Raw genomic sequence first — 17,034 nt, 5'->3', positions numbered from 1 at the left:
GTGCTTCAATAGAAAAAAACATGCATGTAGTAAATCATAATGTACATAATAGAAAAATATATACAAATACATAACAAAAGGATGAAACCGAATAGCCCTGTTGCAGCAATGTCTGCCTAAGGTCCTGACCAATACTCAGTTTTAAAGCTTAAAACTCCAAGCCGACCCTGTGTTAAAAAAATGTGTTTTTTATTTATTTATTTTTATTTAATTTTTACATCTTCTAGGTAAGAGAGATCTCGCTGGAACCTGCCCGGAAAGAAGGGGAGAAGAGAAAGGAAAAGAAAAGAAATTTGACCAAAGGTAAGGAGGATCAAATGGTCACCCAGGTAGGTAAGTATGGGAAGGTAAGTAGGTAAAGGGAAACAGGTAAGTAAAAACGGAAACTTGGGGTTAGGAAAGAGGAAAAGGGAAAACTTAGGGTTAGGGGAGGAGGTTGGGGTTAGGAAAGGGAAGGGGGAGAAAGGTTAGGGTTAGGGGAAAAGGGTAAGGGTTAGGGTTAGGGGAGGAAGGTTAGGGTTAGGAAGGGGAAGAAGGTTAAGGTTAGGGAAGGGAAGGGGGAGGAAGGTTAGGTTAGGAAGGGGAAGGGTTAGGGTTGGGGTTAGGGATGGGGGGAAAAGTTAGGGTTAGGGAAAGGGAGGGGAGGGTCAAGTTTAAAGAAAGCTGCTAAGGAAAAGAGAAGATAAATCAGAAGAATACCAATCAAAATATGGGAAGGGAAGTAGGGTTAGCAAGTGATTGGTGCCGGCATTATCTCGCAAAAAAAAGAATAAATAATATTTATAAAAGAACAATACATAACATGCATATAAATTAAAAAGGAAGCATGCTAAATAGATTAAAAGAGGGGGGGGGGGGAGGTTATTAGTACAATAAAATTGCACCCTAAGTGCTAAATTCAAGTGCTATGTTAGTTGTGCAAATTCATATTTAAATAAAATATTTAAAACACAATATATATATATATACACACATAATTAAAAACCATGCCAAATAGAAAATGTATGATTCATCTCTAAGGAGAGAATGCCGGTTAATTTCCAATGCTAGTCCCGAGTACAGCCAATAAAGATGATTTGAATTGTTCTGAATAGAGAAAGGAAAAGGAAAAAGAAAAGGAAAGGGGGGGAAAAGAAGGGGGGTTTTAGGTAGACAGCATATCATAATTTTTCATTAAAACCACTGGGGTCTAACGTCTTCAGTCGAGTGATCCATTTCCTCTCTGCTCGTTTGCGCTGTAGGGTGGACCAACCGTCTCTGCCCTCCAGGCCTCTATACCTGAGATGCTCCAAACCAAACATTTTAAAGTGCTTATGAAGTAAGGTGGTGGCTCTCCCTCCCCGAATACGGTAAATATGTTGAGTTACACGTGTTTTCAAGGTTTTGCTTGTTTCACCAATGTAGAGTTTATCACAATGTTCACACTGGATGAGATAAACCAAATTGGAATCCTCTGGTGTTAGTTTTTGAGGGAGAGGAGCTCCACAGCCCGAATGTCTGTTGACTATGAAGGGGGAAGGTTTAAGAAGATATTTATCCGATTGTTTCATTGGCTTATTAAATGCAGTGCGAACTAAAATATCTCTCAAACTCCTGTTTCTTCTGTTTGCTATGATCAAACGGTACTTTTGAAGAGGTTCCACTGTTTCCTGTGTCTGTTGGAAATTGTTTCTGATCTGGGAAGTAAGGGTACTCAGGTGTTGGGAGTATGTGACCACCAGGGGGATGAGTGGGAGGGTTGGTCCAACCCTCCTCCTTTTCTTCCACTGTACTCTCCCCTGTCCCTGAAGATGTTCCTGACCTCTGCCTTAATCCTCTAAGGAACCGTTTTGTGTACCCCCAGGACGGAGTGCCGCAAAGAGGGTCCTTGTGGCGTCCTCTACATCCTGAGGGTAGGTACAAATACGGTGAAATCTGATCAGTTGTGATTTTATTAGACCTCGGAAAGTATGTTTGGGATGATAGCTAGTTTTGTGAAGGAGGGCATGTCTATCAGTGTCTTTGAAATAGACTTTGGTGGCTAATTTCTTAGTATGCTCCATATATTTGCAGAAGAAGACCTTCGTGTCCAGAAATTCAACTTTCTCAAACTGTAAATTGTGTTTCAATTTGATTTTCGGGTGATGAGAGTTTAACACAGTTAGGAATTCCTTAAAGGATTCCACTGAACTGGTCCAGATACCGAAAATATCGTCGAGGTACCGGAGATACAGCAGAGGTAAGTTTTTACATTTGAGAAAGGCAGTCCTTTCCCATTCTGCGAGGTATATATCTGCATAGGCGGGGGAATACTTTCTCCCCATTGCACAACCGCATATCTGGAGATAAAACTTACCATTAAACTCAAAGTCATTACGTGTTAAGGTGATTTCTAACAACTGAGGACCTCTTTGTCCGGGCGCCGGGGGTCCGGGACCCGTTGGAAGGCCTCGGCCACTGCCTTGAGTCCTAAGGTAGTGTCTATGTTAGTATACAGAGAATCAATATCAATAGAAAAGAGGAAGGCATTTTCAGGTACTTCCATGTCCTTTAACTTATTGATAAATTCATAAGTATCTTTAACATAGCTTGGATGCTGTTGTGAGATGGGATTAATATAATAGTCAATGTACTCCAGCTATACGATATGATTCTGAACCACAATCACTAACAATGGGCCTGCCAACAGGTATTTTATAAGGGACGGTCCAAGTCTCTGGAGTTTTATGGATTTTGGGCAGCAAATAGAATAGGCGGGGGCGAGGAGAATCCGGCCCGAATAAATAATACTTCTGTTTACTGGAAATCTGTTTATCATCATATAATTTAGAGATTATTTGCCTAACCATATGTTGGGTTTCAGATTGCAACAATTGGGTCAGAGGGACATAATAGGTGGTGTCTCCCAGTTGTCTGTACGCCTCACACAGGTAATTGAACCTATCCTGGAGCACTATTTGGCCCCCCTTGTCTGCTGGTTTAATAATTATGTCTTTCCTACTGCTCAAAGACCTTAGAGCCTGTTTTTGGGCAATGCTAATATTTGACTTGCCCAACTGTAGGGGTTTAAAGTTGGACAACAGAGTTTCATCTTTATTTATTAATACTTGCAATGCCTGTGGTAAAGACTCCAGACCAGGTTCCCAATGAGAAGGGTTAGTAAAAGGCTCACTGCTGTAATTATCATCATTATATTGAAAGTGGTTAATTAATTTGAGTCTCCTATGGTAAGCATGGAGGTCGCTGCGGAGTTGCAGCAAATCGGGTACCCCCGGCGTCGGGATAAAGGTAAGTCCTCGTTCCAGGATATCCTGTTCTAAAAGAGTCAAGGTAAAGCCAGAACAAAGATTAGTAATATTAGATAAATGAAGTTGGTGGTTAAAGCGTTGTTCCCCCTCTACATGTTTAACTGGTCGAGCCAAAACTCTTTCAGAGCCTCTGCTGTATCTCTGGTCCAGTGGATGGGATCACCAGATTCTGTCTTGAATATTAGTGGACTGATCTCAGGGAGTGCATTACTTTTTTTGCTTATTAGCCGATTCAGGCCTTGCAATAAAACTTTCTGTTCTCTTTCCAATCTGTCTGAGTAATTAATGATGGGAATGTATATTAAGGCACTGGGAAATGTCTCCTCAGCTGTCTTCAGCAGAGCATTCAGTTGTTTGGACATGGTAAGTATTTGTTGGCGTCTCAGACAATTGTTTAGACCCAAGGAGAGAATAACCTTACTGACGGTAGTAACAGGTTGGAGTTTCTTTAGTACCTGGTCAATATGATGGAACTGTGCACCAGGGAAGCTGTCAACTTGAACTTCATCACTGGTGAATGGTGGAATACGAGCCAGGTTGGAGTCTCCTATTACTAGGACAGGTTTTTTGATGTGTAGTTGCCAGTTTCTAATTTTCTGTTCTGTTTTCTGATGGGTTGTAGGTTCCCGGACAGAGGCAAGGCCAGACATTGAAGGTGACTGTGTTTTGGAAAGGTTTGTGGAGGACTCAGATTGGGGGCTGTTGTTTCTGCTGCTGCTGCTTTGAGCTGATGTTATAGCTTTAGCAGTGTTCCCCATCATCACATGTCCCCCATGCTCCTTTTGTTTGTCGGTTTTAGGAGTCACCTGTTTCGGTTTGCTATTGACCTTCCGACAAGTCTGGAAAGCCTCTGAACGGTCACCCATCAGCCCAGGGTCCTGATAGGGAGATTTGGGAACAGAAGGAGGTGATTGGGTGAGTAAAAGAGAGAGTGAGTCAGACATATCCACTGCCACATTACTGAAGTGGACCCTTGTAGTATCACTAAAATCTCCCTGGTGTGTGCTTCCCTCCATATTCGTCACTGCTCTGTCTTGGTCAGGACTTGGGGGGGCCTTGACAGTCCTAGGGGATAAGGTAGAAGAAGGAGGAGAGGGTGAGATCTGATGGGAATATAACTCCCGTCTCTCTGTGTCTGGCCTCTCAGAGACTGTGGTAAGGGAGCTTTCACCGTCTCCTCCCTCGTCTTGTGAAGGAATGATAGAGAGATTGTGTACTGCTAAGGGAGCGTGATGGAGTTGTACTGTAATGTCCCTAGATGTGGGATGAGCTACAGGAGTCTGCTTAGCTTGAGGCTCAACTGTTATGCTCTCTGGGTGTTCTGTTGTGGGTTTTTGAACCGTCTGAGACTGAGCTGAAGGTGGAAGAGGTGGGAACTCGTCAGATAGCAACTCCTTGGGTAAGCGGCTACGCGGTGGCTTACCCAGAAGGGTCATATTCCTCAGAGTTTCTACAGACGAAGTTGTAAGTTTACGTCTGTATCTAGCCCTGGCCCACTTGATGGCTCTACTGAAAGCCTCCTCCTGAAAAGGACCCAGACTGTCAAGAATGGATGCAATGACTTGATCGTAATGGTCCCTGAGAATTGCTAGATTGTTATCCATCCATTGTGCTGTGTTCAGTTTGACCCTCTCCTCCGTGACACCGTTAGGTGAGGCAGGTTTAATGAACGAGGTCAGTTTATTTACTTTTCTCATCATCCCCACCGGGAAAGAGTCATCCCGAACACAGTTAACCAGGATCTCAGAGTGATGGATAGCCTGCAGTAGTTTAAAATAATTTTTGGTCTGATCTACTACTGGTTGTGTCACTATGGTTTCCTGTGTAGGTCTCACCAAGGAGGAGGGGGGACCCTTTTCCCACTCACCCAGGTTCTGTGTGGTCAATGCCGTAAACCGGTTCTGGAGTGGCAGAGTCATGGTGTCATAAAAAGGCAGGTAGGTTCTTTAAAAAACAACAGAGGAAAGAGAACTCTGTTAAATAGGTAAGTTTTGATAAAAAAGGGGGGGGAGGGGGAAAATGGTTAAAAGATTTAAAACATAAAAAAATGTTAAGAAAAAAATAAAAAGTGAATTTAAAATATTAAAAAACAAATATAAACAACCTGCTAATATTAAGCAATCTAAGAGTAAGAGATAAAAAGGTAATTATAAACAGTTAATTGTTTAGACCATAAAAATCCAAATAATCAAAGAAAAAAGGAGGAGATTTAGACTCACTGGGATTTTTAAGCTTGTTATGACATCTGGTGGTCTGTTAACAGAACTACACCCTTAAAACAATCACCAACTGAGAGAAGGTGTGTTAAAACAGCTTACAGTGTCTAAACAAACTTTTAAACAAAGAAAAGGAGGAAGGGGGGAAAGGAGAAAAACAGTCTTGTCCAAGGTGGGAAAACAGTTCAGTAAACTTGGATGGGCTTTGCTGGAGAGTGGAGCAGTGTCAGACATTAAAATTCCAGGTAGAATCTCTGGAGAATATATCTCCAGGCCGTTGTGAAGTCTTCTGTGTGCGCACACTCTTTTATGTTGGAAACCAACTCACCGTTTGCAGTTGTAGGAGCCTGATACTTGTGTGGTCACAGTCGTGATAGTAGCAGGCTGTAGTAGGCCTGAGTAGGCCTGAGTAGGCCTGATGCTCCTCACAGGCCTTGTTGTGTTGGTGGTTTCTGGTCCATTGTTCACTGATAAGTTTTCTATTTTACTCCAATAAAAAGACAAGTGCTGTAAAAAACAATAAAAAGCTGAGTCCTCCTGATTAAAATGGAATTTAAGAATAAACAAATACTGTTTATAAGAAAAAACTGAGAAGAAAGAGTTGTCTTAACGTTTGTAAACGGCTTCATCAGAAGATGGGAGACAAAGAAAGGGAGTTGTCTTAACGCTTCGTCAAACGGCTTCATCAGAAGATGGGAGACAAAGGAAAGGCAGCAAACTTATAGCCTTACCCCACACAGGTGTGAGCTGATGTGTCCCTAGCTGATAGGTTGATTAGGTGCACAAGCCCCCCTGGTGGGGTGTGGCATTATCCTTGTAAAGTACCCACCCTCAAGTGTGTTTGTTTGTGTTGTGGGGAGGGGCACAAATAAATGCTCTAAAGGAAAATCAGGTAGGAAATGAATTTAAACTAAAACTAATAAAATTTTAAAATTATTAAGAGTTTTAAGACATCTTTAACAAACTAAATAATATATAACAATAGTAACTAAATAATATATGTATTTTTAATAATAAAGTGTGCCTACGCGCGACGTTTCGACCTCTTTGGGTCTTCTTCAGGCTAAGGCACAACTGAAAAAAATTAATGAAATGGCTTGAAAATTAAACAGATTTTAATATTGTATATAACCAAAGTAAATATTAATAATATATATGTTTTTAAGGAAGAGTAGTTTGATTAGGGTAGGCTTGGGTAAAGGGATGGTGGTTAGGGTAGGGGGTTTAAGGAAGAGGTAGGGAGGTTAGGGGCAAAAGGGGTTAACTCCCTGCAGGGAGTTATAATGCACTGGCACTAGTATTTCTTTGTATTCTAAGTTCATAAAATCAACAGGTGCTACTATGTGGTTTATAAAAGTTTTTTTAAAACCAAAAGGAAAAAATTAGGGAAACAACAAATCAGTGTCTGGGACTAAAATCACTAAGAAATGGAATAAATGCACTACATAGTCTAACAGTCGACGGGGCTCAGTTAAATCTCCTGTAACGGGAGATTTGAGACACCACCATTGATAATTCATAAAAGTAAGCACTCAGGTATAATTTCAGGAGAGCAACTGGGTAAGAAAAACAAAAGCAGACAAACAGAACTGCAGCAGGGCGGTAAGTGCTGGAAATAAAAAAGGTAAGTGCTGATTAATCAAAGGGAGATACAAGAAATTATATAATAATATTAATATGAATAAGTGCTTCAATAGAAAAAACATGCATGTAGTAAATCATAATGTACATAATAGAAAAAATATATACAAATACATAACAAAAGGATGAAACCGAATAGCCCTGTTGCAGCAATGTCTGCCTAAGGTCCTGACCAATACTCAGTTTTAAAGCTTAAAACTCCAAGCCGACCCGTGTTAAAAAATTTATTTATATTTAATTTTTACATCTTCTAGGTAAGAGAGATCTCGCTGGAACCTGCCCGGAAAGAAGGGGAGAAGAAAGGAAAAGAAAAGAAATTTGACCAAAGGTAAGGAGGATCAAATGGTCACCCAGGTAGGTAAGTATGGGAAGGTAAGTAGGTAAAGGGAAACAGGTAAGTAAAAACGGAAACTTGGGGTTAGGAAAGAGGAAAAGGGAAAACTTAGGGTTAGGGGAGGAGGTTGGGGTTAGGAAAGGGAAGGGGGAGAAAGGTTAGGTTAGGGAAAGGGGTAAGGGTTAGGGTTAGGGGAGGAAGGTTAGGGTTAGGGAAGGGGAAGAAGGTTAAGGTTAGGGGTGGGGAAGGGGGAGGAAGGTTAGGGTTAGGGAAGGGAAGGGTTAGGGTTGGGGTTAGGGATGGGGAAAAAGTTAGGGTTAGGGAAAGGGAGGAAATGGGTCAAGTTTAAAGAAAGCTGCTAAGGAAAAGAGAAGATAAATCAGAAGAATACCAATCAAAATATGGGAAGGGAAGTAGGGTTAGCAAGTGATTGGTGCCGCATTACTCATGATGATCTGTAATATTTATAAAAAAATAACATAAATAATAATTAGGTTAGGGTTAGGGTTAGGGGCAAGGGTTAGGGGCAAAGGGGTTAACTCCTGCAGGGAGTTATAATGCACTAGCACTAGTATTTCTTTGTATTCTAAGTTCATAAAATCAACAGGTGCTACTATGTGGTTTATAAAAAAGTTTTTAAAAAAACCAAAAGGAAAAAATTAGGGAAACAACAAATCAGTGTCTGGGACTAAAATCACTAAGAAATGGAATAAATGCACTACATAGTCTAACAGTCGACGGGGCTCAGTTAAATCTCCTGTAACGGGAGATTTGAGACACCACCATTGATAATTCATAAAAGTAAGCACTCAGGTATAATTTCAGGAGAGCAACTGGGTAAGAAAAACAAAAAGCAGACAAACAGAACTGCAGCAGGGCGGTAAGTGCTGGAAATAAAAAAAGGTAAGTGCTGATTAATCAGAGGGAGATACAAGAAATTATATAATAATATTAATATGAATAAGTGCTTCAATAGACAAAAAACATGCATGTAGTAAATCATAATGTACATAATAGAAAAAATATATACAAATACATAACAAAAGGATGAAACCGAATAGCCCTGTTGCAGCAATGTCTGCCTAAGGTCCTGACCAATACTCAGTTTTAAAGCTTAAAACTCCAAGCCGACCCCGTGTTAAAAAATGTGTTTTTATTTATTTATTTTATTTAATTTTTACATCTTCTAGGTAAGAGAGATCTCGCTGGAACCTGCCCGAAAAAGGGGAGAAGAGAAAGGAAAAGAAAAGAAATTTGACCAAAGGTAAGGAGGATCAAATGGTCACCCAGGTAGGTAAGTATGGGAAGGTAAGTAGGTAAAGGGAAACAGGTAAGTAAAAAACGGAAACTTGGGGTTAGGAAAGAGGAAAAGGGGAAAACTTAGGGTTAGGGGGGAGGAGGTTGGGGTTAGGAAAGGGGAAGGGGGGAGAAAGGTTAGGGTTAGGGAAAAGGGTAAGGGTTAGGGTTAGGGGGGAGGAAGGTTAGGGTTAGGGAAGGGGAAGAAGGTTAAGGTTAGGGAAGGGGAAGGGGGGAGGAAGGTTAGGGTTAGGGAAGGGGAAGGGTTAGGGTTGGGGTTAGGGATGGGGAAAAAAAAGTTAGGGTTTGGGAAAGGGGAGGGGGAGGGTCAAGTTTAAAGAAAGCTGCTAAGGAAAGAGAGAGATAAATCAGAAGAATACCAATCAAAATATGGGAAGGAAGTAGGGTTAGCAAGTGATTGGTGCGGCATTATCTCTCATAAAAAAAATAATAAATAATATTTATAAAAGAACAATACATAACATGCATATAAATTAAAAAGGAAGCATGCTAAATAGATTAAAAGAGGGGAGGTTATTAGTACAATAAAATTGCACCTAAGTGCTAAATTCAAGTGCTATGTTAGTTGTGCAAATTCATATTTAAATAAAATATTTAAAACACAATATATATATATATACACACATAATTAAAAACCATGCCAAATAGAAAATGTATGATTCATCTCTAAGGAGAGAATGCCGGTTAATTTCAATGCTAGTCCCAGTACAGCCAATAAAGATGATTTGAATTGTTCTGAATAGAAAGGGAAAAGGAAAAAGAAAAGGAAAGGGGGAAAAGAGAAGGGGTTTTAGGTAGACAGCATATCATAATTTTCATTAAAACCACTGGGGTCTAACGTCTTCAGTCAGAGTGATCCATTTCCTCTCTGCTCGTTTGCGCTGTAGGGTGGACCAACCGTCTCTGCCCTCCAGGCCTCTATACCTGAGATGCTCCAAACCAAACATTTTAAAGTGCTTATGAAGTAAGGTGGTGGCTCTCCCTCCCGAATACGGTAAATATGTTGAGTTACACGTGTTTTCAAGGTTTTGCTTGTTTCACCAATGTAGAGTTTATCACAATGTTCACACTGGATGAGATAAACCAAATTGGAATCCTCTGGTGTTAGTTTTTGAGGAGAGGAGCTCCACAGCCCGAATGTCTGTTGACTATGAAGGGGAAGGTTTAAGAAGATATTTATCCGATTGTTTCATTGGCTTATTAAATGCAGTGCGAACTAAAATATCTCTCAAACTCCTGTTTCTTCTGTTTGCTATGATCAAACGGTACTTTTGAAGAGGTTCCACTGTTTCCTGTGTCTGTTGGAAATTGTTTCTGATCTGGGAAGTAAGGGTACTCAGGTGTTGGGAGTATGTGACCACCAGGGGGATGAGTGGGAGGGTTGGTCCAACCCCTCCTCCTTTTCTTCCACTGTACTCTCCCCTGTCCCTGAAGATGTTCCTGACCTCTGCCTTAATCCCCCTAAGGAACCGTTTTGTGTACCCCTAGGGCGGAGTGCATAAAAGAGGGTCCTTGTGGCGTCCTCTACATCCTGAGGGTAGGTACAAATACGGTGAAATCTGATCAGTTGTGATTTTATTAGACCTCGGAAAGTATGTTTGGGATGATAGCTAGTTTTGTGAAGGAGGGCATGTCTATCAGTGTCTTTGAAATAGACTTTGGTGGCTAATTTCTTAGTATGCTCCATATATTTGCAGAAGAAGACCTTCGTGTCCAGAAATTCAACTTTCTCAAACTGTAAATTGTGTTTCAATTTGATTTTCGGGTGATGATGAGTTTAACACAGTTAGGAATTCCTTAAAGGATTCCACTGAACTGGTCCAGATACCGAAAATATCGTCGAGTACCGGAGATACAGCAGAGGTAAGTTTTACATTTGAGAAAGGCAGTCCTTTCCCATTCTGCGAGGTATATATCTGCATAGGCGGGGGAATACTTTCTCCCCATTGCACAACCGCATATCTGGAGATAAAACTTACCATTAAACTCAAAGTCATTACGTGTTAAGGTGATTTCTAACAACTGGAGGACCTCTTTGTCCGGGCGCCGGGACCCGTTGGAAGGCCTCGGCCACTGCCTTGAGTCCTAAGGTAGTGTCTATGTTAGTATACAGAGAATCAATATCAATAGAAAAGAGGAAGGCATTTTCAGGTACTTCCATGTCCTTTAACTTATTGATAAATTCATAAGTATCTTTAACATAGCTTGGATGCTGTTGTGAGATGGGATTAATATAATAGTCAATGTACTCCGCTATACGATATGATTCTGAACCACAATCACTAACAATGGGCCTGCCAACAGGTATTTTATAAGGGACGGTCCAAGTCTCTGGAGTTTTATGGATTTTGGGCAGCAAATAGAATAGGCGGGGCGAGAGAATCCGGCCCGAATAAATAATACTTCTGTTTACTGGAAATCTGTTTATCATCATATAATTTAGAGATTATTTGCCTAACCATATGTTGGGTTTCAGATTGCAACAATTGGGTCAGAGGGACATAATAGGTGGTGTCTCCCAGTTGTCTGTACGCCTCACACAGGTAATTGAACCTATCCTGGAGCACTATTTGGCCCCCCTTGTCTGCTGGTTTAATAATTATGTCTTTCCTACTGCTCAAAGACCTTAGAGCCTGTTTTTGGGCAATGCTAATATTTGACTTGCCCAACTGTAGGGGTTTAAAGTTGGACAACAGAGTTTCATCTTTATTTATTAATACTTGCAATGCCTGTGGTAAAGACTCCAGACCAGGTTCCCAATGAGAAGGGTTAGTAAAAGGCTCACTGCTGTAATTATCATCATTATATTGAAAGTGGTTAATTAATTTGAGTCTCCTATGGTAAGCATGGAGGTCGCTGCGGAGTTGCAGCAAATCGGGTACCCACGGCGTCGGGATAAAGGTAAGTCCTCGTTCCAGGATATCCTGTTCTAAAAGAGTCAAGGTAAAGCCAGAACAAAGATTAGTAATATTAGATAAATGAAGTTGGTGGTTAAAGCGTTGTTCCCCCTCTACATGTTTAACTGGTCGAGCCAAAACTCTTTCAGAGCCTCTGCTGTATCTCTGGTCAGTGGATGGGATCACCAGATTCTGTCTTGAATATTAGTGGACTGATCTCAGGAGTGCATTACTTTTTGCTTATTAGCCGATTCAGGCCTTGCAATAAAACTTTCTGTTCTCTTTCCAATCTGTCTGAGTAATTAATGATGGGAATGTATATTAAGGCACTGGGAAATGTCTCCTCAGCTGTCTTCAGCAGAGCATTCAGTTGTTTGGACATGGTAAGTATTTGTTGGCGTCTCAGACAATTGTTTAGACCCAAGGAGAGAATAACCTTACTGACGGTAGTAACAGGTTGGAGTTTCTTTAGTACCTGGTCAATATGATGGAACTGTGCACCAGGGAAGCTGTCAACTTGAACTTCATCACTGGTGAATGGTGGAATACGAGCCAGGTTGGAGTCTCCTATTACTAGGACAGGTTTTTTGATGTGTAGTTGCCAGTTTCTAATTTTCTGTTCTGTTTTCTGATGGGTTGTAGGTTCCCGGACAGAGGCAAGGCCAGACATTGAAGGTGACTGTGTTTTGGAAAGGTTTGTGGAGGACTCAGATTGGGGGCTGTTGTTTCTGCTGCTGCTGCTTTGAGCTGATGTTATAGCTTTAGCAGTGTTCCCCATCATCACATGTCCCCCATGCTCCTTTTGTTTGTCGGTTTTAGGAGTCACCTGTTTCGGTTTGCTATTGACCTTCCGACAAGTCTGGAAAGCCTCTGAGCAGTCACCCATCAGCCCAGGGTCCTGATAGGGAGATTTGGGAACAGAAGGAGGTGATTGGGTGAGTAAAAGAGAGAGTGAGTCAGACATATCCACTGCCACATTACTGAAGTGGACCCTTGTAGTATCACTAAAATCTCCCTGGTGTGTGCTTCCCTCCATATTCGTCACTGCTCTGTCTTGGTCAGGACTTGGGGGGGCCTTGACAGTCCTAGGGGATAAGGTAGAAGAAGGAGGAGAGGGTGAGATCTGATGGGAATATAACTCCCGTCTCTCTGTGTCTGGCCTCTCAGAGACTGTGGTAAGGGAGCTTTCACCGTCTCCTCCCTCGTCTTGTGAAGGAATGATAGAGAGATTGTGTACTGCTAAGGGAGCGTGATGGAGTTGTACTGTAATGTCCCTAGATGTGGGATGAGCTACAGGAGTCTGCTTAGCTTGAGGCTCAACTGTTATGCTCTCTGGGTGTTCTGTTGTGGGTTTTGAACCGTCTGAGACTGAGCTGAAGGTGGAAGAGGTGGGAACTCGTCAGATAGCAACTCCTTGGGTAGCGGCTCTGGGTGGCTTACCCAGAAGGGTCATATTCCTCAGAGTTTCTACAGGCGAAGTTGTAAGTTTACGTCTGTATCTAGCCCTGGCCCACTTGATGGCTCTACTGAAAGCCTCCTCCTGAAAAGGACCCAGACTGTCAGAATGGATGCAATGACTTGATCGTAATGGTCCCTGAGAATTGCTAGATTGTTATCCATCCATTGTGCTGTGTTCAGTTTGACCCTCTCCTCCGTGACACCGTTAGGTGAGGCAGGTTTAATGAGCGAGGTCAGTTTATTTACTTTTCTCATCATCCCCACCGGGAAAGAGTCATCCCGAACACAGTTAACCAGGATCTCAGAGTGATGGATAGCCTGCAGTAGTTTAAAATAATTTTTGGTCTGATCTACTACTGGTTGTGTCACTATGGTTTCCTGTGTAGGTCTCACCAAGGAGGAGGGGGGACCCTTTTCCCACTCACCCAGGTTCTGTGTGGTCAATGCCGTAAACCGGTTCTGGAGTGGCAGAGTCATGGTGTCATAAAAAGGCAGGTAGGTTCTTTAAAAACAACAGAGGAAAGAGAACTCTGTTAAATAGGTAAGTTTTGATAAAAAGGGGAGGGGAAAATGGTTAAAAGATTTAAAACATAAAAAAATGTTAAGAAAAAAATAAAAAGTGAATTTAAAATATTAAAAAACAAATATAAACAACCTGCTAATATTAAGCAATCTAAGAGTAAGAGATAAAAAGGTAATTATAAACAGTTAATTGTTTAGACCATAAAAATCCAAATAATCAAAGAAAAAAGGAGGAGATTTAGACTCACTGGGATTTTTAAGCTTGTTATGACATCTGGTGGTCTGTTAACAGAACTACACCCTTAAAACAATCACCAACTGAGAGAAGGTGTGTTAAAACAGCTTACAGTGTCTAAACAAACTTTTAAACAAAGAAAAGGAGGAAGGGGGGAAAGGAGAAAAACAGTCTTGTCCAAGGTGGGAAAACAGTTCAGTAAACTTGGATGGGCTTTGCTGGAGAGTGGAGCAGTGTCAGACATTAAAATTCCAGGTAGAATCTCTGGAGAATATATCTCAGGCCGTTGTGAAGTCTTCTGTGTGCGCACACTCTTTTATGTTGGAAACCAACTCACCGTTTGCAGTTGTAGGAGCCTGATACTTGTGTGGTCACAGTCGTGATAGTAGCAGGCTGTGTAGTAGGCCCAGAGTAGGCCTGAGTAGGCCTGATGCTCCTCACAGGCCTTGTTGTGTTGGTGGTTTCTGGTCCATTGTTCACTGATAAGTTTTCTATTTTACTCCAATAAAAAGACAAGTGCTGTAAAAAACAATAAAAAGCTGAGTCCTCCTGATTAAAATGGAATTTAAGAATAAACAAATACTGTTTATAAGAAAAAACTGAGAAGAAAGAGTTGTCTTAACGTTTCGCCAAACGGCTTCATCAGAAGATGGGAGACAAAGGAAAGGCAGCAAACTTATAGCCTTACCCCACACAGGTGTGAGCTGATGTGTCCCTAGCTGATAGGTTGATTAGGTGCACAAGCCCCCTGGTGGGGTGTGGCATTATCCTTGTAAAGTACCCACCCTCAAGTGTGTTTGTTTGTGTTGTGGGGGAGGGGCACAAGGATGCTGCTAAAGGAAAGGAGGTAGGAAATGAATTTAAAAAGACAAACTAATAAAATTTTAAAATTATTAAGAGTTTTAAGACATCTTTAAAAACAAGAAAAATAAAACAATAGTATCCTGAATAACAATTATAACCAAAGTAGTTGCAATATTTGTTGAAGGAAGAGTAGTTGATTACTAGGCTCGGGCGAGGTTAGGGGCAAAAAGGGGTTAACTCCCTGCAGGGAGTTATAATGCACTGGCACTAGTATTTCTTTGTATTCTAAGTTCATAAAATCAACAGGTGCTACTATGTGGTTTATAAAAAGTTTTTTTAAAAAAACCAAAAGGAAAAAATTAGGGGAAACAACAAATCAGTGTCTGGGACTAAAATCACTAAGAAATGGAATAAATGCACTACATAGTCTAACAGTCGACGGGGCTCAGTTAAATCTCCTGTAACGGGGAGATTTGAGACACCACCATTGATAATTCATAAAAAGTAAGCACTCAGGTATAATTTCAGGAGAGCAACTGGGTAAGAAAAACAAAAAGCAGACAAACAGAACTGCAGCAGGGCGGTAAGTGCTGGAAATAAAAAAGGTAAGTGCTGATTAATCAGAGGAGATACAAGAAATTATATAATAATATTAATATGAATAAGTGCTTCAATAGAAAAAAAACATGCATGTAGTAAATCATAATGTACATAATAGAAAAAATATATACAAATACATAACAAAAGGATGAAACCGAATAGCCCTGTTGCAGCAATGTCTGCCTAAGGTCCTGACCAATACTCAGTTTTAAAGCTTAAAACTCCAAGCCGACCCGTGTTAAAAAATGTGTTTTTATTTATTTATTTTTATTTAATTTTTACATCTTCTAGGTAAGAGAGATCTCGCTGGAACCTGCCGGAAAGAAGGGGAGAAGAAAAGGAAAGAAAAAGAAATTTGACCAAAGGTAAGGAGGATCAAATGGTCACCCAGGTAGGTAAGTATGGGAAGGTAAGTAGGTAAAGGGAAACAGGTAAGTAAAAAACAGGAAACTTGGGGTTAGGAAAGAGGAAAGGGGAAAACTTAGGGTTAGGGGAGGAGGTTGGGGTTAGGAAAGGGAAGGGGAGAAAGGTTAGGGTTAGGGAAAAGGGTAAGGGTTAGGGTTAGGGGAGGAAGGTTAGGGTTAGGGAAGGGAAGAAGGTTAAGGTTAGGGAAGGGGAAGGGGAGGAAGGTTAGGGTTAGGGAAGGGGAAGGGTTAGGGTTGGGGTTAGGGATGGGGGGGGAAAGTTAGGGTTAGGGAAAGGGGAGGGGAGGGTCAAGTTTAAAGAAAGCTGCTAAGGAAAGAAAGATAAATCAGAAGAATACCAATCAAAATATGGGAAGGGAAGTAGGGTTAGCAAGTGATTGGTGCGGCATTATCTACATAAAAAAAGAATAAATAATATTTATAAAAAGAACAATACATAACATGCATATAAATTAAAAGGAAGCATGCTAAATAGATTAAAAGAGGGGAGGTTATTAGTACAATAAAATTGCACCTAAGTGCTAAATTCAAGTGCTATGTTAGTTGTGCAAATTCATATTTAAATAAAATATTTAAAACACAATATATATATATATACACACATAATTAAAAACCATGCCAAATAGAAAATGTATGATTCATCTCTAAGGAGAGAATGCGGTTAATTTCAATGCTAGTCCCAGTACAGCCAATAAAGATGATTTGAATTGTTCTGAATAGAAAGGAAAAGGAAAAAAAGAAAAGGAAAGGGAAAAGAGAAGGGGTTTTAGGTAGACAGCATATCATAATTTTCATTAAAACCACTGGGGTCTAACGTCTTCAGTCGAGTGATCCATTTCCTCTCTGCTCGTTTGCGCTGTAGGGTGGACCAACCGTCTCTGCCCTCCAGGCCTCTATACCTGAGATGCTCCAAACCAAACATTTTAAAGTGCTTATGAAGTAAGGTGGTGGCTCTCCCTCCCCGAATACGGTAAATATGTTGAGTTACACGTGTTTTCAAGGTTTTGCTTGTTTCACCAATGTAGAGTTTATCACAATGTTCACACTGGATGAGATAAACCAAATTGGAATCCTCTGGTGTTAGTTTTTGAGGAGAGGAGCTCCACAGCCCGAATGTCTGTTGACTATGAAGGGGGAAGGTTTAAGAAGATATTTATCCGATTGTTTCATTGGCTTATTAAATGCAGTGCGAACTAAAATATCTCTCAAACTCCTGTTTCTTCTGTTTGCTATGATCAAACGGTACTTTTGAAGAGGTTCCACTGTTTCCTGTGTCTGTTGGAAATTGTTTCTGATCT

General features: G+C 40.9%; 2 long non-coding RNA genes across 2 annotated transcripts; both read left to right on the top strand.

Annotated features, from left to right (window-relative positions):
- Positions 1-10,296: 10,296 nt before the first annotated feature.
- On the top strand, positions 10,297-12,565 carry LOC122872693. The gene is made up of 3 exons (XR_006377250.1): positions 10,297-10,332; positions 12,335-12,386; positions 12,512-12,565. It is a non-coding gene; the product is annotated as an uncharacterized LOC122872693 (long non-coding RNA).
- A 4-nt stretch (positions 12,566-12,569) lies between these two features.
- Positions 12,570-15,629, top strand: LOC122872692. The gene is made up of 3 exons (XR_006377249.1): positions 12,570-12,627; positions 13,537-13,645; positions 15,603-15,629. It is a non-coding gene; the product is annotated as an uncharacterized LOC122872692 (long non-coding RNA).
- The last annotated feature ends 1,405 nt before the right edge of the window (positions 15,630-17,034 follow it).

This window comes from Siniperca chuatsi, unplaced genomic scaffold (assembly GCF_020085105.1).
Source record: "Siniperca chuatsi isolate FFG_IHB_CAS unplaced genomic scaffold, ASM2008510v1 Contig00085, whole genome shotgun sequence".
NCBI classification, from domain to species: domain Eukaryota; kingdom Metazoa; phylum Chordata; class Actinopteri; order Centrarchiformes; family Sinipercidae; genus Siniperca; species Siniperca chuatsi.
Note: the sequence above shows the minus strand (reverse complement) of the source record. Positions and strands in the feature narration are given on the sequence as shown.